Source organism: Rhinolophus sinicus, chromosome 3 (genome assembly GCF_057876585.1).
Source record: "Rhinolophus sinicus isolate RSI-liver-muscle chromosome 3, RSI-T2T, whole genome shotgun sequence".
NCBI lineage: Eukaryota > Metazoa > Chordata > Mammalia > Chiroptera > Rhinolophidae > Rhinolophus > Rhinolophus sinicus.
The window spans coordinates 103119474-103146633 of NC_142503.1; the positions used below are offsets into that span (position 1 = coordinate 103119474).

At 41.1% G+C, this 27160-nt stretch overlaps 1 protein-coding gene and 1 pseudogene across 2 annotated transcripts in view; one reads left to right on the top strand and one right to left on the bottom strand.

The window, feature by feature from the left end:
- The window catches only part of REC114 (REC114 meiotic recombination protein), a 63565-nt gene that overhangs the window by 13967 nt on the left and 22438 nt on the right, over window positions 1-27160 (bottom strand). The window lies entirely within an intron of this gene.
- LOC109449585 (large ribosomal subunit protein eL8 pseudogene) lies at window positions 25224-26012 on the top strand (annotated as a pseudogene).

The window sequence follows — 27160 nt, forward strand, 5'->3', positions numbered from 1 at the left end:
TGGCAGTATATGGGGAAACTGCACTCACACCCATTGATGATGGGAATGCAAACTGGTCCACCTGTTATGGAGGGCAATTTGGCAATACCAAAATTACATACTCATTACATTACATATTACATATGCAAAATTACGTATGCATTCACTCTTTAATCCAGCAACCCCAATATCGGGAATTCATTTCGCAGATCAACCGGTATATGCATGAAGGGATGTGTGGACAAGGTCAAGCATTTCTGCATTTTTAATGGTAAGATATTAGAAACAACTTAAGTATGCACCAATAGTGGGCTGGTTAAACAAAGTGTGGTACCCTATAGACTGGAATACTATAAAACTGTGAAATGTAATGGATGGTCTATTAGCAGCGCTGCCCAGTAGAAATATAATTTGAGCCATATATGTAATTTAGTCATATTTTAAAAACAAAAAGAAACTGGTAAAATTTTAATATTTTATTTAAGATATCAAAAATTATTTCAACATGTAAACAGTATAAAACATTATTAAGATAGTACAACAATATGTAAATTAAGCCTTTAAACTCACACCATAGCTCAATTTGGAGGCTGTATTTTCCATGGTAAAAGTGAAATGCAGTTCTACCAAAACAATAGAGTTGAGTTTAATGGTGAAATATTTTATACTGCTTCCATCTTAAAACCAAAACTTAAATAAAATTCGACATTCTGTCTTTGGTTGACCAGCCATATTTCAAGGGCTCAGGAGCCACAGGTGGCCCCTGGTTCTGTACGTATTGATGTCTAAGGCACACAGTTCAGCAGAAAAAGCAAGCTACAGAGCAACGTCCACAGCTCACGACTTTTGGTGTAAGAAAGGGAGGGCACACACATTGTGTACAGTCACGTGCTGCGTAATAACATTTTGGTCACCAATGGTCACCAATGGGCCACGTTGTGTACAGTGGCCCCCTAGTATCATGCTCGATTCCTGCTTTCTTCACTCCTCCCGCAGCACCATTCACTCCCCAAGTCTTAGAGATCTCCCCCCAAACAGCTCTTTCATGTGACCCTTCCCCCCATTTACACTGCCACTGCCACATCAGGTTGCCCCCAGTTCTCCCCAGAATTATGCAGTATCTTCCTTCCTCCAGGCCCAATTTCAATCTATCTGTGCTTCTGCCAGAGTAGTCTTTGTAAAGCCAAAGTGCGGTGACGTCGCTGCCTTGCCGTCATGCCCTCCTCCACACCCCGCCACAAGATACACCTGCAGGTCAAGCCCAGGTTCCTCAGTGCATATCCATCTCTCACACTGGGCTTCTGCCTTTCAGGAGCGATTGTTTCCTCCAGCTCTCGTACAAAGCCTGTACTAGAACCACACACTCCCTGCAGTTCCACAAACATGTCATGCTCCTCACACCTTGATTTCATTGTCCAGATCATTTCTGAACTGGCCTTCCTCTTTCACACATCTTTTAAAACTCAGCTTTATCTCAACCATCCTCACAAGGCAAAGTTGGCCGACAGCTCAGGATCTTGTACCTTCAGGCTACATTATAACTAGTTCCATTTCTTCCTCCCTGGGTCAGCGCCAGCAGCACGCAGATGGAGCCAGTGCCGTGCTGAGTGGGGACCGGCTGGGCCTGCCTCGCTGACAGCACCCCTCAGCTGAACCACTTTCTGGCTCTTCTTTGTCAGTTCGTCCACACCATTTTGCCTCAGACTTCACATATCTCTTTTCTCTGCCTCTTCCCCCGGATTTTTTGCTTAATTAGCCCCTAATCATTGTTCATTTACCTCTAATCTCAACTGGGTCACCCTGTTACACCTTCCCATAGCACTCTCCTTTTTTCTGTCATAGCATTTCTCTGTGTACGCGTAGTGATTATTTGCTTAACATCTATCTCTCACTGGACTATTAGCCCCATGCAGGCAGGGGCTATGTCTGCTTTACTCACGACTGTTCACATGGCACCTATTGTAGTGTTTGACACAAGAAGATGCTTCAATAAGTTTTACTGAGTGAATGAATTAAAGAAGGAAACTCTTTATTCAAATTATCTCGTGCCAGTAACATTTCTTGGGGGCAATGAGGGTCACCAATGTATTACCTGTCCAATGACACAGGACTTCTTCCGTTTGACTTATACTAATTATGTTCAAGATTCAGAAAGAGCTTTTTCATTTACATGCTTTGGGATTTCGTAAAGAAGCCTGTGTACCTAATTGCTTGCCATTCATCTGTTCCCAGGGTTTAATAACTGATGTCCCTAGCCACCTCTTTGAAAACACACCTCCTTGAGTCTCCTTTAAGGCTGATCTAGCTGGTGAATCAGTTTAGCTCAGCTGACGCCCCCCCACCCCCCAGCAGTCAGACAGCTTGGGGACCTGCTGCACCTGCTGTCCCCACCGCACACCACTGAGCTTCTACTGGGCCGGCCACTCTGCTAGAGGCTGAAAAGGCACTGAATCTGCCCAAGGGGACAATGCAACAGAATCACCCCAGGAGCTTCTCCCCTTGGTTCTGGGGGTACTGGTTCCCCACCCAGTAAAAATCACTGCCGTAAAAGCCACTGTTAACTGATGATAGTCTGCTATACTCCTTGGAGGTGCTGGGATGGGAAAAGGGCTGGGAATTGACAGTACAGGGTGGGAAGGAAAAGAGAGGGGACTGCTCTAGGGATCGCTAGATTAGCAGCAGACAAAAGGAGCCGATGCCAAGAAATCATGTCCGGGACAGAGCACTGTGGAAGCTAAGAGGGGCGAGAATCGCAAGTAGAGAACGGTCAGCAGTGTCAGGGGACGCAGTAAAACTCAGGTCTAACAAGTCTGCACTGAGTTCAGCCGTCCAGGGGGGTGTGCACTGCAGCGTCTGTGCTCGTGTCTGTCAGCTGCCCTGCCCGCGCTTTCCAGCTGCCACGGTACCGTGTACTCCCTGGAGCAAGGACTGTGTTTGCATCTTTGTATTTTGCCTGTCTGTTGAATAAAAAGAAAGAGTGCTAATACCTGACACCCCCGTTTCCTCTGATCACACTTTGACCCATCCTTTCATGCCGTCCAGCTCTGGCACAGTCTCCCTGGCACTGGCGCCGTGGCCAGAATGCCACGTGGTTCCAAGGTGAGGCGCCACACCATACTTTTATATACAGTGAGGTGAGCTTTTGGTTTCAAGCATTATAAATTATGAGCTTCCATTCTACATTTTAGGCATCCGTGTCCTCCTTGGCTTCTGTTTTCATAAGTAATTAAGGTTAAAAGAAGGGAGAAAAAGACCTAAACAATGGATGCAGCGATTAGATGTAGACAATCTGACATGCAAAGATGGGGGAAACGCTGCCTGCGCCTTCACCCTAACCAAACCCATTTCCCTTGCTGTTGATTCTACCACTGAGGGCGTTTAGCCATCTCTCAGTTCTGACCTTACCTACCGGTTTGCGCAGGCAGCCCGGGGGCAGCACGGGCCTCACTGGCATTTACTCGGTCCTTAGGCTTAAAAACATACCCAGATATGATCCTAAGTGCTTTGAAGAAAACAGCATTTTACTTTTATGGGAACAACTGGAAATGTTCATGCCTGCTACTGATACCCTGATTCAGAGGAAAACAGTATAGAAAAGCATGGTTACAAAAATAACTTGATGACTAACCAGGGACAATCCACGTCGTCCCCAAGCCCAGAGCACCAAAAAGGCTTCTTGATGAATGTGAGGTGTTTAGGTGCCAGGTGATTTATTTAAAAATTAGGTCCTGGCTTAAGCTTCAGCGTTCTGCTTCTGACTCACTTTCCCTGGAGCTCAGGGTTTGTGAGGTTCAAATTACACTGAAAACAGGAAAAACATATCCATGATAAAGGAGCTGCTACAGAATATGAAGATTATATGCAGAGAGACGAAAGCAAGCAAAAGAACTGGGGTTTTTTAAAATTAAATTTTCAATAATCATCACCAACTGTTATTTATTAAGCTAATAAAAGGGAGCAATAAGGTAGATAACAAGAAATAATTTATAGCTGGGTTTGAGGATTAGATTTTGATCTTGGATTTGAATATGAGTATTTCTGCTATATTCAGAAATACACAGTATTGTGCTTGGAGGAGAAATAATCGTCCTACTCAGAGGACGTCTCCACACTTAGCATGAAGATAAACAAACAACAGCCTGCCTCGGACTGAGACGGCTCAAACGAACATGCCCATTCAATAACCGACGTTAGTTTGGAGTTTGAATTTTCCTGACTTACAAGGGATATATAAGCAGTTTGGTTTTGTAGTGCAACAGCCTGTTCGGAAGGAGTAAGATAAATAAAATGAATGAATAATGTTAACCCGGAGGAGCACTATATTTTAGAATGTTTAACATCTAGAAACCACGCTGTTAGGAAAAGTCACAATTTGTTCCAAGAATATTTATTAAGGATCTATTATGTCCCAGGCTCTGTGCCAGGTTCTACAACTGACTCCTGAGGATCCAAGTCCCGGAGGGACCTGACTGACAGCCTAGAGGAAATGCAACAAACAACCACTTAACAGTAACAATCAATGTGGCAAGTTACATGTTTCTACAGAAGCACCGAAAAGAGGCATTCGAGTATAAGGCCCAGAGGAAATGACCCTTGAACTGATTTTTTAAAAACTTTTATTTTGAAATAATTGATCAGCTTTTATCTCTGTAATATAGATTTTCGAACACACACAAAAGTAGAGAAAACAGTAAAATAGTATGATTTCATTTCACTCACACCCATAACTCCCACTGCCCGCGTTATTCTGAAGCAAATCCAGACATCTGTAAATATTTCAGAGTGCATCTCTAAAAACTAAGGACTTTTCTTAAAACATAAACACAAAACCATTATCATGCCTTTAAAAATTTCCTCTAGGCACTACTTAGGCCAACAAATACTCAGTTATGTGCACGAGGAAAGAACGGCCCGGGGTCTACACACACCAGTCACATCAGGCTGCTCATGCTTTCATTCCGTTTTCTGCATTCGCACTGATTTCCATCTTCTCTGCTATTGGCTATTTAGAGGTGTGGTAAACTCTCCCACTATGATGGTGATTCATCGGTTTCTTCTTACGTATTTTTTATATGTTAAAAAAAATACTTAGCCCAGTCATTACCTCTGCTAAGAAGACTTTCTTTATATGTGGCCCGTCCTGAAAGAGAGACCCATTCTCGTTGTTCCCGTATCTCGTTCACACTGTTGTCACAGGCAGCACTCTGTCCCGTGTGCTGCCTGGTCAGTGAGATCCGTGAGAACAAAGAACACACTGCATACCTTTTCATCCCTTAGCCCACGTATGACACTCAAACGCCTGACGGAGGTCCAAAGGTACAACGTTCCGTTATGAAATGAGTCCTGGGGACGTAACGTACAGAATGGTGACCACAGCTAGTACTGTCTTGCCTATTTGAAAGCTGCTAAGACAGCAGATCTTAAAAGTTCTCATCACAAGAAAAAAAATGTAACTCTGTAAGGTGAGAGATGTTAACTAGACTTATTTTGGTGATCATTTTACAATGTATACAAATATTGAAGCATTATGTTGTACACCTGAAACTAATATAATGTTATATGTCAATTATACTTCAGTAAAAAATTTAAAATGACACTCCATAGGCACTTATAGATGTTTACTGCATAAATGAAAAAAATGTCCAATGGCATACAAGTGTGTTGATTTCTTATAAACAAGTATAATGATGAATTACAAATGTCCTAGAAACTAGATTAAAAGTACTCTTTTAAAAGGCAGTTACTAATGACATGTAACACAAGTGGACTGTTTAAGAGAAGACCAGGAAAAAGCTTCACGGATCATACAATCAACGCCTCTGCAAAGTAAAACCATCACGGAGTTCAGAGGCATGGCCAGGGTGTGGGGCGGGGGTGGTGTTAGGTACAGCTTCGGAGAAATTCAACCCCTAAAATCCCCTTGCCTTTGGCTCTTATGAAATACAATACATTAGTCTTTAAGGAACATCTGTGTACATAACTTATGGAAATAGTCAATGTGTCTTTTAAAAAAATTTAATTGTGGTAAAAAGGTACATAACATCAAATCTACCATCTGAACGTTTTTTAAGTGCACCGTTCAGTGATATTAAGTGTATTCACATTGTTGTGCAACAGATCTGGACGTTTTCATCTTGCAAAACAAACTTTGTACCCACTAAACAACAACTCATTTCCCCCACCCCCAGCCCCTGGCAACCACCATCCTACTTCCTGTCCCTATAAATGTGACTACTCTAGGGACCTCATACAGTATTTGTCTTTGGTGACTTGGTTAGTTCACTGAGCACAACGTCCTCAAGGCGCCTCCATGTTGTAGCGCGTGCCAGCATTTCCTTCTTTTTTAGAACAATGCTCCACCGTGTGTACAGACCACACTTTGTTTATTCATTCATCTGTCGATGGACACTCAGGTTGCTCCCACCTGTTGCCCACTGTGAATAATGGTAGTGTGAACATGGGGTATCAAATACCTCGGGCGGCCTGCTTTCAGTACTTTTGGATACAAGCCCAGAGTGGGATTGCTGGATCATATGGCAGTTCTAGTTTTAATTTCTTGAGGAATCATCAGACTGTCTCCCACAGTCGTGCACCATTTTACATCCCACCGACGTTCCAGTTTCTCCACATCCTCAACATTTTGTTTTGTTGGTGTTGTTTACAGTAGTCACTCTTGTATCTGATGTGTCATCCCGTTGCGGTTTTGATTTGCATTTCTCTAATTAGTGATGGTGAGCATCTTTTCATGTGCTTGTTGGTCTCAATGTGTCTTTAAGATTAATTACTACGCAGCTCCCCAAACCAGTAGTCGCACATGCAGCAAGAATAATTACAACCTTTCTCTAGCCACAAAAATGAGCCCCAGGGGTTCATTCTGTAAGTAATAGTAGCACATCGATCCAGTCTTCCTTTAGGCCAAGAAGATTACCTACAAAGTATATTGCAGAAACACGTAGTCATACATAGTGGGCCCCAAACATCGTTCACAGCTGAAACAGATGTCTGTGGTTTTCACCTGCCCAGCACACGTGCATTCTTCCTTCTTCTGGGACCACAGCTTGATTTCTCTGGGGAAGCCACCCCTCCCTTACTCACAGCCCATGTGACTCAGACAAGACTACTTTTTTACGGGGCTCAACTCCAGGGGTGAGCAGGGGACCCAGGCCTGGCCAGTCAGCGTATCTAATTGCTTCAAACCAAAGTGATTATTTATGGATAAGCATGTGATACAAATTAGTAAAATCCAAGTCAATCATGAAATTTTTTGCTAGAACTAGGAAGGAGTACTCTTTTAATCAGGATTGTAAGCATAAGAGAAGCCTGAAGTTGCCAGGGGTCACCGGGAGAGATCCTTCCTCCGAGGAAAGCAGAGCTGAGAGACAGAGAATTAGATAATGATATTGTAAGATAGAGAATTTGATAATCATATTGTTTGAGCCCCTGGATTCAATGTGCCAGAGGCCACTCCTATCCTTGGACATTTCATTTCCATGAGACAGTAAGTTATTTATTTGTTTAAAGGATATTGAGTTTCTGTGATTTGCAACCCCCCAGATTTAATTAATACATAGCTTAAGACAAGCATAATTCACTTAAACAACTCAATTACCTATCCAAATTTCCCTGTCCAGTTTCCATACCATTTTAAGGTAAGAGGGGCAGGGGGGTTGTAGATGAGGGTAAAGCGGGTCAAATATACAGTGATGGAAGGAGAACTGACTCTGGGTGGTGAGCACACAATACAATAAATAGATGTATTATAGAAATGTACACTTGAAACCTATATAATTTTACTAACCAATGTCACCCCAATAAATTTAAAAAACTCCACATCTTCTCATTTAACAACATACAAATTAACAAATTTTTTATTTTACTCTCACTCAATGTCTTAGCAGTATTCACCATGGCTATCCACCTTTTCCTGTTTGAAATATGCCTGCCCTGGCTTCTATGAGCCCACACTCTCCACGCTTTCTTCCTGCCCCTAACAGCTCCTTCCCTTATTCTCTTCAACCTTTCCTTTGTTCATTTTTTGCAACCTCTCCCAGGCTCTCTTCACCACGTACACAGCCTCGATTACTATTTAAATACCTATGATTCCCGAATCGTATCTCTAGCGCAAACCTCTCTCTGACCTTCAGAGATCCATGAGGTTAATTGTTATACAGTAAATGAGGACATGTGGAACTGCCATTTCTGCTTGAGCGTCTCAAAGACACCTCCAGTTCAAACTGCAAAACCAGAGCCATGGTCACACACACACACCTGCTGCCAGGCCTGGCTCTTCGCTGAGCTCCCTAACCACAATGAATGACGCCCCCTTCAGTGGAGCTGCACAAGCCAGAAATCTAGAAGTTTCCTTCATATCTCTCCCCTCGCTGCCCCCATTCCCAAACCACCACTAGCGGTTTGATTTTAGCTTTTAAGTATCTCTTCAATCAGTCCATTTCTTTCCACCCTGGTAGAAGCTGCCATCTTCTTTCCTGATTTACTAAAATAGCTTCGTAAAGCAGGCTGCCTAACCTTACACACACCTCCTCTTCTTTACACTGAGATATTGTTTTTATCTAAAATCACAACTGGTCTTATCACTCCCCTGCTCAGAATCCGTCAATGGTGTCCTATTTCTCTCAGGACAGAAACTAAATCTTTTATATGGTCTACAGAAGACTAAGTGGGAAGGGTGAAGTATATAAACATCTATATATTGAGTTCATAACTAGCAGACTCTGGAAGATCATGAACTGCCAAGAAATCCTAAGGAACCGTTAGGACCTCTTAGGACAAAGGTCCATGGCCACAGCTGCCGCTTCCATTCTGATGACGTTCTCTCAGCCCCACCCCCTCCGTGCCCTCCCCCATCTGGATGCTAGGTGCAATGGAATTGGAGGATGTGGTCTTAGAAAACGACTGCAGTTCTGGAGCCGATCAACGCCTCTCACAGCACGTGTCTTTGCGGAAGCCCTGGCCCAGAACCCACCTCACATCCTGCGTCACTGTGCTCTCCAAGGCTTTGCTGCTCCACCTTCACTTTCTGTTCCTCAGGATTCAGCCTGGCAGGAACCCTGGGAAACCTTTACATATCTATGCTCTGATTTTACAGTTTAACTCTCAAAGGGAAATTTATTTCTCTTCTTTCCAGGTTACGGGTGGGTGCCTCTCTAAAGCCCTGGATACTTAGAACACTAATAATCAGAACCTTAATTTTACTTGTAGTATAAAAGCTATAGAAACTAGTCTTTATGTTCAGTTCCCTGTGAAGAAAGTGGTTTGTAGACAAAATAAAAAGGGAGCTGTTACGTGCCTTCCCCAGCATCCCATATTCACAAAGGGTTAGTCCAGGTCCTAGTGTGGGCTGCTGCGAAAACACCATACACTGAGTGGCTTACACAACAGACATTTCTCTCTGCCAGTTCTGGAGGCTGGAAGTCCAAGATCAAGATATCGACAGGCTTGGTGTCTGGCGAGGACCCGCTTCCTGGCTTGTACACAGCCACCTTCTTTTCGTTTGTTCACACAGCCTTTTCTCATGGGCCGGGTGGGGGGCCGGGGTCGGGGAGAGCCAGACAGAGCCCGAGTCTCTCTTCCTCTTCTTATAAGGGCACCAATCCCATCATGAGGACCCTCATGACCTCATCTAACCCCAATCACCTCCCAAAGGCCCCACCTCCAAATACCATCACATTGGGAGTTAGGGCTTCAACATAGGAATTTAGAGATGGACATAATTTAGTCTATAAAGCCCATAAAAGTCATCTTCAGAATTCATAAGCAACGTCACCAAGACAATAACTACAGCAACCCTGTAGGAATACAGATCTTTTTATATTTGCTGAGACAGGTAAACATTTTTAAATTTAAAAATAATATAATCATACTATAGAGCTACTGAAAAAGAAATCTCTGACTCTCAAACTTATACTAAAAATAATAACAGATAACACAGTAAGTTGTTTGAATAGATTAATATATCTAAAGAAAAAATCTATCAGAGAGTATCAAAGGCAAATATTGGTAGTACCCATGCAAGCACTTGCTAGAAAGAAGAGTTTTAGCCACTGTACTTAAAATTATTTTACTTACAACAAATGTTTCTCTTTTTTTAAAAAAAAATTTTATTGGGGAATATTGGGGAACAGTGTGTTTTTCCAGGACCCATCAGCTCCAAGTCAAGTTGTTGTTTTCAATCTTGTTGTGGAGGGCGCAGCTTGCTGGCCCATGAGGGAATCGAACCAGTGACCTGGGTGTCATAAGCACTGCGCTCTAACCACTGAGCAAACCGGCCACCCCAAATGTTTTCTCATTTTAAAGTATTTCCTTTTAGTTTTTCTTTACATTTTGTGTTATTAAAGCATACACATATTCTGAACTGTGCCTTTTTCACTTAACGTTATTATATCACAAGCATTTTTCATGCTGTTACATTTTCGTGAGGGTAATTTTTAATGCCTGCCATTGGATCCAACAATTTTTAAAAAAGCATTACTTCAGTGGTGGGTCTATAGATACCTCCATTGTATCCCCCGTATGAATAACACTGTGATGAACATTTCTGAATGTGCAGTTTTTTTATATTTTAGATTGTCATCTTAAGACAGATTCAGAGAAATGGAAGTGAGTTAAATGTTACCAACTGTGCTCTGTGATGGGGCGGGGGGTTCTTGACAATATTGGCAAATGAGGAAAACATTTTAGGGAAACAATGTACTGTGCCACCAGCAGTATGAGCATACTAGTTTCATCACAGTCTTATCAACACATTGTATATTAAAACTTAATTTTCCCTTATTAAAGAAACTAAAACATTGTGTATTTTAATACCTGCATCTTTGACCACTAGTTACTCTGTTCATTCATTCATTCCTTCATTCAGCAAGTAGGCCTCTCTCTGTGTGCCAGACACTGTGACGGACTCTGGGAAAAATGACAAGAGACACACTCTCTGACCTCAGAGAGCTTGCAGTTTAGAGGCAGAGACAGAAAGTAAGCGCCGCCACAGGGGCAGGTGCAGGAAGCTGCAGGGACACACAGAGATGGCACTTGGAAACAACTTCCTCCGAAAGCGCCGCTGAGCTTCATGCTGAGCTCCTGAGACTGGACCTATTTCTGTATGTTTGTTTATTCATTCTGTTTTCTTGTTTTGTCAACTGGTTGCTTGTGGATGTTTGCTCACCTAGCTGTGACCCTCTAGTCTTCGTTAATTTGTGTGAGCTCTTTGTTATAATAAAACATCATTTTGTGCTCTAAATATTGTTTCTAGGCTTTTAACATAAAATACCCTTATGTGTGTGTATATACATATAGATACCATATCTATTTAATATGCAATGGAAAAAATCAATAGTAAAAAACATTTCAAAGTAAAGAGTAAGTCCTCTTCCCGTCTTTGTCCTGCAGCCACTCAGTTCCCCTCCTGGACAACCACTGAAACCTGCAGATGTACTCTACGCATATACAAAAGCAGATATGTATACATGATATACTGGGGGTGCCAAAAAATGGATACAAGTGAACACTTTGGTCAGCGTTGCTCAAGCAGTAGGTCGCTGTAATCAGAAGTGTCTGGACGCTGATGGGAACCACTTTGAGCACCTCTTGTAACTGCAGAAGTCAGACGTGACTTGTGTTCATCTTTTGTTATCGGTATATATTGAGTATTACAATTTTAATAGTTTTTTCCTTTCTTAAAATGTGTGTACATTTTTTTGGCACCCTCTGTATTTATCTAAGTTATACACACAGGGTTTCCATTTCTGTGGATTGCCTCTTTATATCCTTTGCCCATTTATAATTGAGTTATAATTTATTTTATTAATTGAAATTGTAGACATTCTTTATATATCCAAGAAGTAAACATTTTGTCTTAAGTTGAAATTTATTTCTGTTGTCATGTTTATTTTCTTTTAAAAAAAACCTCTGTTTATAGTATTTTCTCCACGCAGAAAGCATTGATTTTTTTTATGCAGCAAACTTTATCAATCTTTTCTTTTATAGATTCTGGGTTTTGATATCTGATTTAGAAAGGCCTTCCTCCCTACATTTAAAAATTTTTCTAGTTTGGTTATGTATTTTGTGGGACATACCAAAGTTTTCCACTTTATTTTTTTAAAGATTTTATTGGGGAAGGGGAACAGGACTTTATTGGGAACAGTGTGTCCTTCCAGGACTTTTTCCAAGTCAAGTTGTTGTCCCTTCAATCTTAGTTGTGGAGGGCACAGCTCAGCTCCAGGTGCAGTTGCCATTGCTAGTTGCAGCAGGCGCTGCCCACCATCCTTTGTGGGACTAGAGGAATCAAACTGGCAACCTTTCGTTTGAGAGGATGCTCTCCAACCAACTAAGCCATCCGGGAGCTCAGCGGCAGCTCAGCTCAAGGTGCCGTGTTCAATCTTAGTTGCAGGGGGCAGAGCCCACCATCCCTTGCTGGATTCGAGGAATTGAACTGGCAACCTTGTGGTTGAGAGTCCACTGGCCCATGTGGGAATCGAACCGGCAGCCTTCGGAGTTAGGAGCATGGAGCTCTAACCGCCTGTGCCACCGGGCCGGCCCAAAGTTTTCCACTTTTATGTAGTCAGTATCTCTTCATCTTTTTCTGGGCGATTTAGAAAATCCATTCTGAGGTCAGAGAGTTATGGAGTTAGTCACAGACTTATGTAAGTACCTTCCCCTCAGCCCTGTATCACTTATGTTCCCGGGGCCTCTAGGTCTGCCATGCTCATTGGCTCTTCAGGCTTCTAAGGCAGGATTCATAAAACCCATTCATTCATTTACATTTATCCCTCAAAATATTCACAACTGTAACAACAATGCTTCTACAAATGACTGAATTTAATTTTGATAAAAATATACATATATGGTTGAATTAAACTATAATCCTTATCAAACCAAGTTTATCCACATTGTTCATAGTTCACATCAATTTCTGATCCAATTCTTGAATTATTAAATGTAGCATGTTCTCCGGCATTGATTTCTAGTGGCACTTAAGCCATGTTATCAGCACCACAGGCATCTTTTTAAACTTTTAATTTGTAGATTTCACAAGTGGTAGTAATTAGAACATGCAGTGAACCAGCTGAGCCAGGTGTAATGCCACCTCTTATGTTTCAGTACAGTCAGACAACACCAACTGACATTAACAGTAGAATCAAGACAACATGGCAAAGCTTTAAAAAAAGAGAAGGAAGGGTCATAATTCAGAGTCCTATTTCTCAGTTCACACTGTCTTCCATTAACAGAAACTGTGTGACAAAAGACCAAATATAAAAAGTAAAAGCTTTCAGCTTCTAAGAAATAACACAACTTTCCTTACCTTTAATATATGGAGCCTACTATATGTTTTCTGCATAAAAGAACTAAATCAATATGAAAATATTTGCTTGTAAGAACAAAAAAAGCAGTGGGATGTTAATTCTGTCAGTTCAGAAAAGACGCTCTGCACAAACCACCTCTTCAGGCATGCCCTCCTCAAGTGTTCCATCGGTAGAGATGAAAATAAAAAGAAAGCCTTTTCACATTAGGAGTGCAATGTTCTGAGAGCTACAAGGTAGACTAGGAATTTTCTATAATTTATAACCAGGTTAAGAGGAGAACTGGAGCTGAATGCTGGATAAGAAAAGAAAAGGTCCTAGTAGGGCCAGGGCATTGGTTAAAAGAATAACAATAAAAGGATCCCAACTAGCCTGCACCACACAGATGGTCGGAAAACTGACGTACACAGCAACAGGACAAAAAACTCTTCATAAGAATCTTGGTGGATTTAGCATATTTGAGACAAACTGGATGCGAACATACAGTATGATCTGACTGATAACACATACATATTTAATGGGTAAACTTATATTGACCAAATGTCAAACCAAAGTGTAAAGAAATTTAAAAACTTTGATACATGAGGAATACCACAACCACGCTGAACGTGAAATCATTCTTGAACATTTGTTGGGCTCCTGCCACATGGCAGGAGCTGTGAAGGTAAGTGGGATTCAAAGGTAAGACATAGTGAGAGCTAACAGACGAGTGAGGAAGATAAACAGGTAGGAGTTTTCCAGGCAGAGAAGGAAAAAAACAGTCATTCCAGGAGGTGAGGACAGCAAATACAACTGTACAGAGGAGTGAAGGAATGTGACATGAGCAAGGAGAGAACGCCACTTATCAGTAGTTGGGCAAGATAACAGGATGAAACAAATTTTTCAATTTTTTTTGCCCGACAAATTTTTAATATTAAAAACTTCCTTAAATGGAATCTGTTATTACTTAATTGTGGTAAAATGATATTACTGAGGAAATTAAGTTTTCAGCCTGATATTTTATTTTCATTACTTTTTCCGTAAGATTTGTTGTTCAATAATGATATGCATACAAATGTTAGAGTCTATGTTAACAAAAATTACTCTCCTTACTAAGATCACTCTTAGAGTTGTACTTCTTACAACAGAACTCTCTTAAATCCTGAGCATATTTACAGAAGAATATGATTGTAATCAAACTTATTTCACAGGAAAGTAAACAGCACTGACTGTGTACATTTAAGTATTTACTGCTCCCGTCATTACACTGCATCTTCGCACCTGCTCTCTGATTATCTGATAAATATTTATTCTGAAAAATAAAACAAGACCAGCTTGCCTAAAGATGTATCAATTCTGCCTTTCCTCAATAATAAAACTAGCATAGACCAACAGGATGAAGTCTGACCATTTATTTTGGACTTTCCACAGATTTTTACTTTTACTACCCTTCCTCTAATGGAAGAAAAATGACAAGGAATATTTGAGTCAAGTGCATCTTGCCTTAAATTCTCCTGCAGTCACGTGCTGCATGAGGACAGCTGGTCAATGACGGAGGATTTTATGATGGTGGTGCCGTACGATCGTAAGGGAGCTGGAGAATCCCTGTCACCTAGTGATGTCACAGCCATGCAACGCATTACTCCCATGTTTGTGTGACACTGTAACAACCTACTGCGCTGCCAGTCGTATACAAGCACAGCACACACAATTACATAATACGGGATCACGATAATAAATGACTACGGTGCTGGTTTATGTATTTACTATACTACAGTCTCTGTCGTTAGAGTACTCTTTCTACTTACCAAAAGTTTGCTGTCAGACGGAATGCCGTGCTACCCCAGCAGCAGCCTCATGCAGCGTCTCGATTGCATCATTTTCTCTGGTGCTTGATTGAACCTCATGTTTTGTACAGTAACCTGCTGCTCAGGCTTGTAGCCCAGGAGCGACAGGCGACACCATCTGCCTAGGTGTGTAGTGGGCAGTGCCATCTAGGTGTGTAAGTGCACTGCACAATGTTCGCACAATGACGAAAGCGCCCAATGACGCACTTCTCAGAACATGTCGCTGACGTTACCTGGCACGTGACTGTAAACACTTCCACATTACATGTAATAAAAATTTGTTTCTTTTACATTTCAGCTAACATTTACTCAATTAGACTGAATATTATACCCTCACGTAAGGCTACAATAAGATACACTCTCAGCAAAAGTTGTGTTTTGGGTGTGTTTTTTGGTTCCAAACGTCGTATCTCATTTACATGGATATTTTTATCCAGGTCCTGAAAATGGCGTCATGGACATGCCTTAAATTCTCAGATAATTTCTGGGCAGTGAATCACTGCCTCCCAAAATTACGACTCCTGTCAAATGGGTAGTAAGTCCGATGACTCCCTCCCTCAACCCGTCATGACACAAAGTGGGCCCATCCACAGACTGTTGTGCATTCTAGGGCCAGAGGTGCTGGGGCGAACAGGCAGGCAGGGATTCAAATGCTATTATTTAGAGGGAGCAGGAGGAATACGGAGCAACTCCCAGTTTCCAACTCGAGTAACCAAAAAATGGGGAACCAGCAGAAAAATACTTGAAGAAAGCAGGCTGTTTTTTTAAATTGTGGTACAAATTACATAGAGCAAAGCACACAAATAAGTTTACAGCTTGACACATTTTATACACACATAGATTTAACCATCACCCACAGCAAGCTGGAACCAGTCCAGGATCTAGAAGCTCCCTCACACGCGGTCTCACCTAGTCAATAACGTCCCCACCTGCTCCGGCCAGAGGTGCCACTCGTCTGACTTCTGTCACTGCAGATTAGTTTTGCCTCTTCTCGAACATATGTATTCTTTTGTCTCTGGCTTCTTTGCGGAGAAATGTGTATTTTTATGTATATATTTCTGGGAAGCAGGGGAGGATGGGGTGATGGCACGTGGGAATGAGGAAGATATGAGGTTGGTTTATTAGTTTCCATATTTATGAAACGCCTGTTATGTGTCAGTGTCTACACGCGGCACAGAGAATACCCCGTAAAAAGGGATTGATACCTACCCTTAAAGGACTTATCATCTAGACAGGGAGACAGGTAATGAGTAATTACAAGCATTCTAAGAGCAGATGGTCCTGGTGCCAAGAACACAGGAAAGGCGCTGCTCCCTTTGCCCGGGGAGGTCACATAAGACTCCAGAAAGGACTGCGCTGAAAAAAACAAGTTGAAAGATTTGCTAACTGCTGCTAATGTGCAGTTGGGTGATGGATGCCTGGGGATTCCTTATATGACTCTCTCCTTTTGTGTATGCTTGACAACAACTATAAGAAAAGTTTAAATTGTGCCGTAAAGCATGAATAGGAGACAACAAGACAGTGAGATAAGAGCCAGGTAGAGAAATATTTAAAGCAGAATGAGAAGGAAAACTACAGAGTTTCCAGGGAGGTGCAGGAAGGAGGACCGAGAAGCCAGGCGGGGGCTGGATGGGTGAGGTCCTCACATTCCGCGCTAAGGAAGCTGGGCTTCCTTCCACCTGAGCAGCTGGGAGCCACGAAGCCTCATAAGCAAGAGAACAATCTGCTGAGACTCGTATTTCACAACAGTCATTCGGATGCCAGTACAGACACTACCTAAGAGAAGAAAGGAAAGTGATCAGAGGCAGGTTACTGAAGTAACCCTGGCAGGAGATAAGGAGGGACAAAAGTCTATAATTATTTCAAAACAGAAATTTAATTTAATAAAAAAGAAGAGCGATAATAAGGTCCTAAACTGAGGTAATGGTGGTAAAGATGAAGGGAACACAGTGTTAAAAATACTTTGTTTTTCACATGATTTATTGAAAATTAGGCTGTTGTTCTTTGTCAACGCAGATGAGAGATTTAGCCCACAGGGCTGCATGACATAGCAAATGGTCAAATTGAATTCCTGGTGAATATTTAATTTTTCTATTTAAATTTCTCTACATGGCCTTGCAGCAATTACAAATATTTTCTCGTATTTCCCCCTCTGAAGGGGTTTCAGTGGGACTAAATAAAAGGACTCAGGGTAATAGACTGAGAGCGCTAACAGCTCGGCCGGTGCTCCGTGAGTGCTAGATGTCCCGGTCACCTGGAGAGTTTCAGGCACTTGGGAGACCAGGTGAGAACAGCAGTGGGACAGCTCAGAGTGTCATCATGCAGACAAGTCACCAGCCAAAGGCCAACAAAAAATAAGGAAATATCGAGCTAAAAGCAAAAGCTAAGCTGAAGTCAAATGTTTGAAGTCCATAGTATTTATTGTTGATTTTGATGTGTCTGTGAATTTTACAAAACATCCGTCCTCAAAATAACTGGCATAAAACAGCAATCTTGAATAGCTTCAATACCTGCTAGCTTTTGTAAACACACACAACAAGGCAGGTCTCCTACTCTTTCGCTGTGTAAGGGAACCCGGAAGACGCCGACTGACAACAGCCACCTGCTTTAATGCCATCGTTCACTGGGATATGTTCTTTATTGCGTCCTGCTTCACGCCTCTACTTGGCCGTGTTCCTCAACATGAGGCAAAAAAAGCTCGCTGTGGTGGCAAGTCTTGGGTTTCCTCAGTCACAAAGCTTGGACAAAGTGGAAACTCACTGACTCTTCCCTGACTCTGCAGTTCAAATCCTGCTCTCTCTCCTCCCCATCCGCATCACTAGTAACTGCTGAAGTCAGGAGGTCTCATTAGAATTTGCTACCTCACCATGCTCAGCCGTGCTGACCTACTCAGCAGCTTAGTCTACTATTTTTTGCCTGATGATTGTAACGGGAAGAAAGAAAAGCTACATCCCCAAAGACAAACTCTGCCCCCCACCCCCCAAAAAAAACCTTAAATCACAAATTTAGTGTTCAATAGCTCCTCTAAATACCTAGAGCAAACAGGATGGAGAAAAAAATGATCCCGGGCAGTGGATATGTGTATGGATTCAGAAACTTAGTAAGACAAAGTCACGCCAAGGACGCCTGCACACAGAGCTGTCACAGGTACCTAAGACTCTCAAAGCAAACTGGACAAAGAGCCAAGAGGAATAACACTCACAGTGCCTGACGGTGTGGCGTGCTTCACACATCCTCAGTAAAGCGCACCAGGTATATAACATTTCCAAAGCAAACAACAGGTTAAGTGCAGGAAAAAATGAACTTAATGTCATTTTTATAAGTCACATTTAACCTGGCAACATATTTTGTTACGTGAAACAAGGGAGTTTTCAAATCGAATAATCAAAGAAATACATTTCCTATTGCATAATAGTCTAGGGAATTCAGGAAGCTATTTATTGTACACAGCACAATGTGAGAATGTGTGCTGCTCTGTATGTCTACGATTTCCTCTTGGCTGTCTTCTGCCTCTGATCTCCATACAACTGTTTCTCTCCACGTCCATTCTCGGTCCTCCCTATAGCAGTAAGTGAGCAGTCTCAAGGAATTAACTCTTAAGTTTGTCCCTGAAAACAGCCTCTATTCTCTGACCACCCATAGGCATTTAACAACAAAATTATGACAACGTTACCAGTATATCATATTTCATAGTTTGCAAATCTATTTTACATACAGCAGGGCAGATGTGATTTCCATTTTACTATTGAGGGCACTGAAGGTGAGAATAGTTGAATATTTTGCCTATAGTTAAATTTCACGGTACACAGGGAAATTAAAGAACCTTGATATTCTAACTCATAAAATGGTGCTAGTGGCAAAGTAAATAATAATAGTAATGGATGATAATCTGCAGAATAAAGTAAATATCCATGAGTCCATGCTGATATAATCAAGTAAATGAATAAATAAATGAGGGAAACAGGCGGCCCTTTCCTACAATAGAATTCCAGTTAATAAATGTGGAAAGAATCATGGAAATAGAAAAATCACCATTTGGCAAACACCACAGTCATCACTGTGGGAGGCAAGAACCATCATGGGACTCTGAAATTAGTGGGCAAGTGGACAATGAGAATCAGGAAACTTACACACCTCACAATATCTTCCCACAAGATGCTTATTAATTACAACGGGGAGAAGAGTAACCTCTCAGTGGAGAAAGCTGGCAGATACCACTGTAACCAAGCGGCCAAGGTGATCAGTACTGGTAATGAGACGTATCAGCATCATGTACCTCCTGAGACGATGAACTGGGAAAGGCTGAACTCTCTGTTTATCACACATTCTACACAATGACTGGCCAGTTGCCTCAGTGTCAAGGTCATAAAAGACAAAGACTGAGGAACTGTCCCAGGTTGGAGGCACTCAAGGAGACACGACGACTAAATGTAATATGGGGTGCCATGACCCCCTGGGCCAGCAAGAGGACAGGGGACCCCTGGAGCAATAGGACGAGGTCTGTACCTTAGTTAGTACAGTGTCAGTGGTAACGCCCGGCTTTTATCACTGTTCTGCGCGACACGGTAACATTTGGGAAAGCTGGGTGAAGCGTATATGGGAATTCCTGGTACTATTTTTGCCACTTTTTGGTAAGCTTGAAATTATTTCCAAACAAAACATTTTCTAAAAGATTATGGCTTTGGTGCTCATAACCTAAACCACATCATTTGGAACTAGACTTTCTTTGTTTCCAGTGTATTGATTTTGTCTCCTCAATGAGCTCCACCAAAGGATTAAACATTCACAAGTATTGAATCATTTTAAAGGTTTAAAAAGGAGGGTTTAAGTAGTAATAGTCAAAGTAAAATCTGCTCATATCCCCTTAGTTAATGACTAGTGATATAAAAAAATGACAGCTTTTTTCCAACAATAATAAAAGATTTACCATTTTAAAAGAATCCAAGTAACATTGATCTAATTGAAAGTAGCATAGACGAACAAAGGAGGGAAAGAAACCTTATACCCAAGGTGTTTTCAGAAAGACCCTCAATTCCATAGCCTTTTGCAAGAGCAGGAATCCGGGTGCCTGGCTGAGGACCAGGACTAAACCCAGGCCAGTAATTTGAGGGGAGTAAATATGGCTGCAAATTAAACCAAGAATTATTTGGTCGCAGTCAAAAATAATAAGAGAAGCAAGGAAACTTTTCCAAAGATTTTTCTCTGTAAAAAATTTTAAGACTGTGGTATTTACAGTGTTTTGTTTTGATGACATTGCCGATGAGACAGATAACTGGTGAGCTACATGCGGATGCAAACTTTCATCATAGCCACAAGAAGCAACTTGAATTTAGCCTCAAAGAAGTACTTTTCTTCCAAACTACAAATCTAGTAAACTAAATGGGAGCACTAAAAATAAAGACATAATCTATAAAATCTCACAAATACGTCTGGCAATGAGATGTTAGGAAATGAGAAAAGGAGGGGGGCTGGGGGCTCTTGGGTCTTAAGCGTCAAAATTATTCTCTTTGTGAGTAGCTAATCTCCTTTCAAAAGCATTATCTCCAAGTTATGACTCACTTTAGAGAAAAGAGAAAAGATGAGAAAGAGAAGAAATGGTCAATACTATTGGCTTCATGAGTTTAAGATTTTCTAAGTTTTACTAAATACTAAACAGAAGCTCTGTTAAAAGCTGTCAAGAATCAGTCCCTAAAGAAAGCATAACGAGTACACAGAAGGCCACAATGAAGCACCACAGAACAAAAGTATAATCACAGTTTTAAAAACAAAGCAGGCTGGATAAGTCCTTCAATTCCCTACCAGAGCTATTACCACATCAGTGAAGCTAGATGTGCACTCACTTTCCACTTAGCATATCCAAGCAGCTCAAGCTCAGGTCAAAGACCGCCCAAGTACAGTGCCTCACTCGTCTGATCCACTATAGTAGTAAGTGAATTCTTTTCATCTACATAAATGGCCTTCAATTGTATTTGGATATTCTAGCCCACTGACAGCCCATCACCCAATTACTAAAACATAACCTCATCCGAGGTACGATGAACTTCCAAACACCACAGGAAATTGCAAAAGTTGAACTGTTTGTTACCCTGTGGTGAGAAAAGGTACATTTTGGTGGAATGCTTAAAGTGTTTCAGTGGAACAAGAAAATCAGAAAAATAATCTGAAATGTTTTATACTTCCAGATATGACAATATCTTAAATCGAGGCATTTAACTCACGCCTTCATCCCATCACAATTAAAATGCTAAAACAAACCTCAAACAGGACAGAACTACATCAATGCTAGAAACTAGGAATGGATGTCATTCATATGACAAAACTGTTGAAAAATTTCTGCAAGACATGGTAAGACAGATCTGGACAGAAGAAGGACGTCAAGAGCCAATAGTGACTTATCTTCCTGAGAAAGGATTGTTGTGACAGCAGAGGAGATACTGGCAAAAACACAATTAATAAGAAGCTAGGGAATGGGTGGGCCATAGGGAAAAATAAGAAACCCTCCATCTGGAGTCCGTATGACCAACAGCAATCAAGGGTACTGGAAGCAACTTTGCCCAGGATGTGCATTGCAGCATATCAAACAAGGATCTAGGAAATCTAAGAATTTCTCCCAGAAATGGTGGGCAGATGTATCGGGAAGGTAGACGGATAACTATAGTTCACAACTGGCCTTGTGGCTAGCACAATACCCATTCCTCATAGAAGACATTAGAGACATTTACACCCCCGACAGGCTCCCAATCCACTCCTCTCAGGCTTCTGGGATGATGGACAGAAATGTAAATTTCTATTAACCAAGTCTCTTATGTAATACTTGACAGGAAAATCTATTAGTATTCAAGGACAGTGAGGTTATTGCAGACGCATTCATCCACACAAATTGCAGACACATTCAACTCTAGATGAGACTTCTCCAAGCATAAGGATGAATAAAAGTTAAAGAAGAAGAAAGAGGAAGAGGAGAAGGAGGGGAAAGAGAACGGGTGTGCAGGGTGGGGTGTTAGCAGAGGAGAAGGAGAAAACAAGAAAGAGAAAAAACCATCCTGGGTCTACGAGATCATTCTGCTACAACAATAAGAGAGGAAAATAAAACACTCGAGACAGATAAAAAAGCATACAGTTTTGGGAAAAAACCTGGAGACAGAAGTAAATTTTAATTAAAATTGCACTACACGAAATTTAATACATTTAAAAAAAAACAGGTTCTTTGAAACAAGATGAAAGATCAGATCTAGGGTAACAGATTGAGGTTTGGTTAAGAGCAAGGCAGATGCAAATAGGAAGCTGAAATAAGAAAGAAATAAGAAGAATAAAAGATACAATAGTAGAAAAATGTAATAGAATAAAAAATGTAACAATAGCAAAAGTAAAAATGACGTTAATGACAACCCAACAGAAAAATGAGCAGATTTCAAGACACTTCACAAAAAAGAACATCCGGATGACCAATAAACATAAGGAAAAATACACAATTTCCTTAGTAATTAGAAACACAGAAATTAAAACCATAATGAGGCATCACAACACGCCTACCAAAATTGCCAAAATAAAAACAAAGTACCAAGCATTGCCAAGAATGTGGAGCATTCTCAGACCTTATTAGTGGCAGTGTAAATTGGGCGCAATCACTTTGGAAACCTCTTCGGCAGCATGAGCTGAACAAAGGAATAACCTGTGACCTGTCTGTCCCTCAGCGATGCAGCAGCAGCAGCACTTAGGAGTTTGTTAGAAAAGCAAAATCTCAGAACACACCCAATACCTGCCAATTCACAATCAGCCTTTTACTAAGAGCCCAAGTAATTTATATGCAGATCAAAATATGAGAAGTGCTGTCCTATAATTCATCTATTCTACTTCAAAGTCATCCACTGCACTCCTAGTTATATGCCCAACAAAAATACATACAAGTATTCACCAAAAGATAGTTACTAGAATGTTCACAGCAGCACTATTTACTTTTTAATTTTTAAAAATATTATTAGTTTTTAAAAAATTTTTCAGTTACAGTTGGCATACATTATATTAGTTTCAGGACTTCAACACAGTGATTACACATTTATATAACTTACGAAGTTATAGAAGTCTAGTACCCACCTGACACCATACATAGTTATTACAATATTATTGATTATATTCCTTATGCTGCACTTTACATGTCCATAACTCCTTTTATAACTGACAATTTGTACATGTTAATCTCTTCCCCCTTTTCTCCCTTCCCCCACAACTTCCCATTGCAACTAACAATGTTCTCTGTATCTATGAGTTTGTTCCTGTTAATTTATTTTGTTTTTTTAGATTCCACATATAAGTGAAATCATGTGGTATTTGTCTTCCTCTGTCTGACTTAAATGGCAAGATTTCTTTTTTTTTTTTTACAGCTGAGTAATATTCCATTGTATATATGTACCACATCTTCTTTATACATTCCTCTTTCGATGGACACCTAGGTTGCTTTCATATCTGGGCTATTGTAAATAATGCTGCAATGAACATAGGCATGCATATATCTAATTAGTGTTTTCATTTTCTTTGAATAAACACCTAGAAGAATTGCTGGGTCGTATTGCAGTTCTAGTTTTAATTTTTTGAGGAACCTCCATACTGTTTTCCATAGTGGCTGTACCAATTTGCAATCCCACCCACAGTGCACGAGGGTTCCCTTTTCTCCACATCCTCACCAACACTTGTTGTTTGTTGATTTGATGATGGCCATTCCGACAGGTGTGAGGTATGAAGATATTTCATTGTGGTTTTAATTTGCATTTCTCTGATAATTAGTGATGTTGAGCATCTTTTCATGTTTACTGGCCATCTGTATGACCTGACATGTCTATTCAGGTCCTCTGCCCATTTTTAATCAGACTTTTTTGTTTTTTGGTTTTTTTTGCTGTTAAGTTGTATGAGTTCCTTGTCTATTTTGGATATTAACCCTTTATCAGATATGTCATTGGCGAATATGTTCTCCCATTCAGTAGTTTGTCTTTTCGTTTTGTTGATGGTTTCCTTTGCTGTGTAAAAATTCTTTATTTGATGTAGTTCTATTTTTTGTTCTTTTGTTCCCCTTGCTTGAGGAGAACTATCCAAAAAAATATATTACTAAGAGCGATGTCAAAGAGTTTACTGTCTATGTTTTCCTCTAAAAGTTTTACGGTTTCGGGTCTTACATTTATTTACGTCGTTAACCCTTTTTGAGTTGATTCTTGTATGTTGTGTAAGAAATTGATCCACTTTCATTCTTTTACACGTGTCTGTCCGGTTTTTTCAATACCATTTATTAAAGAGACTGTCACTTCATTGTATATTTTTGCCTCCTTTGTCAGATTAATATGACCATATAGGCTTGGGTTTATTTCTGGGTTCTCTATTACTGTGTTCCATTGATGTATGTGTTCGTTTTTATTCTGTTTTGATTGTCTTGTAGTACAGTTTGATATCAGGTAGTGTGATACTCCAACTTTGTTCTTCTTTCTCAAAAAAGCTTTGGCTATTTGGGGTCTTTTGTGAATCTATGTAAAGGTTAGAATAATTTGGTCTAGTTCTGTGAAAAATGCCATTGGTATTTTGGTAGGAATTGCACTGAATCTATAGATTAGTTTGGGTTGTCTGGATGCTTTAACAATGTTAATTTTTCCTATCCATCAGCACAGTCTAGTCTTCCATTTATTTGTTATCTTTCTCTATTCTTTCTTCAATGTCTTATGTTTTCCGAGTACAGGTCTCTTCTCTCCTTAGCTAAATTTACTCCTAGGTATTTAATTCTTTTTAATGCAATTGTAAATGGGATTCCTTTCTTAATTTCTCTTTCATGATAGTTCATTATTGGTGCATAAAAATGCAACCGATTTTTGAATATTGATATTTCATCCTCCTGCTTTACTGAATTCATTTTTGTGGATTCTTTAGGGTTCTGTATATACCATCTAGTATCATGTCATCTGCAAATAATTATAGTTTTACTTCTTTTCTAATTTGGATGCCCTTTATATATTTTTCTTGTCCGATTGCTCTGTTGACTTCCAATACTATGTTGAATAAAAGTGGTGACACTGTTTTGTCTCATCCCTGATAGTAAAGAAAAGCTTTCATTCTCCTCCTGCTGCCCAAGATGCTGAAAGGAAAGAAGGCTAAGGGGGAAAAGGTGGCGCCAGCCCCTGCTGTCATGAAGAAGCAGAAGGCCAAGAAGGTGGTAAATCCCGTTTGAGAAAAGGCCAAGATTTTGGCATTGGAAAGGACATCCATCCCCAAAGGGACCTCACCCGCTTTGTCAAACGGCCCTGGTACAGGGTATGGCTGCAGCGGCAAAGAGCTATTCTCTGTAAGTGCCCAAAAGTGCCTCCTGCCATTAATGAACTCACCCAGGGCTTGGACTGCCAGACAGCGACTCAGCTGCTTCAGCTGGCCCACGCGTACAGACCAGAGACAAAGCAAGTGAGGAAGCAGACTGTTGGCTCGGGCTGAGAAAAAAACTCCCGGCAAAGGGGGTGTCCCCACCAAGAGGCCATGTGTCCTCTGAGCAGGGCTTCACATTGTCACCACTTTGGTGGGGAATGAGAAGGCTCAGCTGCTGGTGACAGCACAGGAGGTGATCCCATTGAGCTGGTGGTCTTCCTGCCTGCCCTGGGCCATAAGACGGGGGTTCCCTTCTGCACTATCAAGGGCAAGGCCAGACGGGCACCTAGTCCACAGGAAGATGCGCATCACGTGGTCTTCACACAGGTTAACTCAGAAGGGAGCACTGACTAAGCTGGTGGAAGCTACCCAGACCAATTCCAACGATAGATATGATGAGATCTGTTGTCACTGGGGAGGCAACATCCTGGGCCCCAAATCAGGGGCTCATATTGCCACACTGGAAAAGGCAAAGGCTAAAGAACTGGCCACCAAGCTGGGCTGAGCGTACACTGTTGAGTTTTCTGTACATAAAAGTAATACAAATTCTTCTTCAGCCAGTGTTAAAAAAGCTTTTAGCTTTTCACTATTGCGTATGATGTTAGCTGGGTTTACCATATATGGCCTTTATTATGTTGAGGTACGTTCCCTCTATTCCCACTTTGCTGAGAGTTTTTATCATAAGAGGATGCTGGATTTTGTCAAACGCTTTTTCTGAACTTATTGATATGATCATATGATTTAGTTTCCATTTTGTTCATGTGGTGCATCACATTAATTGATTTGTGGATTTTGAACCAGGCTTGCATCCCAGGAATAAATTGCACTTGATCATGATGTATGATCTTTTTAACGTATTGCTCAATTTGGTTTGCTAATATTTTGTTCAGTATTTTTGCATCTATGTTCATCAGGGATATTGGCCTATAACTTCCTCACTTCCTCCCACCTTCCTTCCCTCCCTCCCACCTCCCTCCCTCCCTCCCTCCCTCCCTCCCTCCCTCCCTCCCTCCCTCCTTTCCTTTCTTTTTTGTAGTATCTTTGTCTGGTTTTGATATCAGGGTAATGTTGGCCTTATAAAATGAGTTTGGGAACCTTCCTTCCTCTTGAATTTTTTTGAAATAGTTTGAGAAGAATAGGTATGAATTCTTTGAATATTTTGTAAAATTTCCTTTGAAGCTATCTGGTCCAAAACTTTTGTTTGTTGGGAGTCTGTAAACCTTTCAGAGATTTTAGGAAACTGCACAGCATGAGCTGAAGCAGCACATTTGTGTGGAAAAGCTGCTGAAAGATGTTTGGACAGAGTGTGTGAGCTGGATAGTGTTGGGTCTCAGGGAATCACCAGGATGGAGTGAATTGTGTTAACCAGGTTAATGGAGAGTTCAGATTTGGTGCCTACCTGGGTCTGTAGGCTGGGTTGGGGGTGGGGTCAACAAAGGAACAATGGTGCTTGCCAGCACTTCCATCCGTCCAGGAGAGAGCTACCCTGACCCCTGCCTCTCCAACCATCACCCTGAAGCTAGTCAATTCATTTCCTCCCCATATGATACTGGTACTTTTCAAGCCACTGCCCCTGCACTGGGACTCTGAGCAAATGAGTTTGTGAGCAAGTAAGTCTGTGCAGGAGCTTTGAGGTCCCCAGACACAAATCTC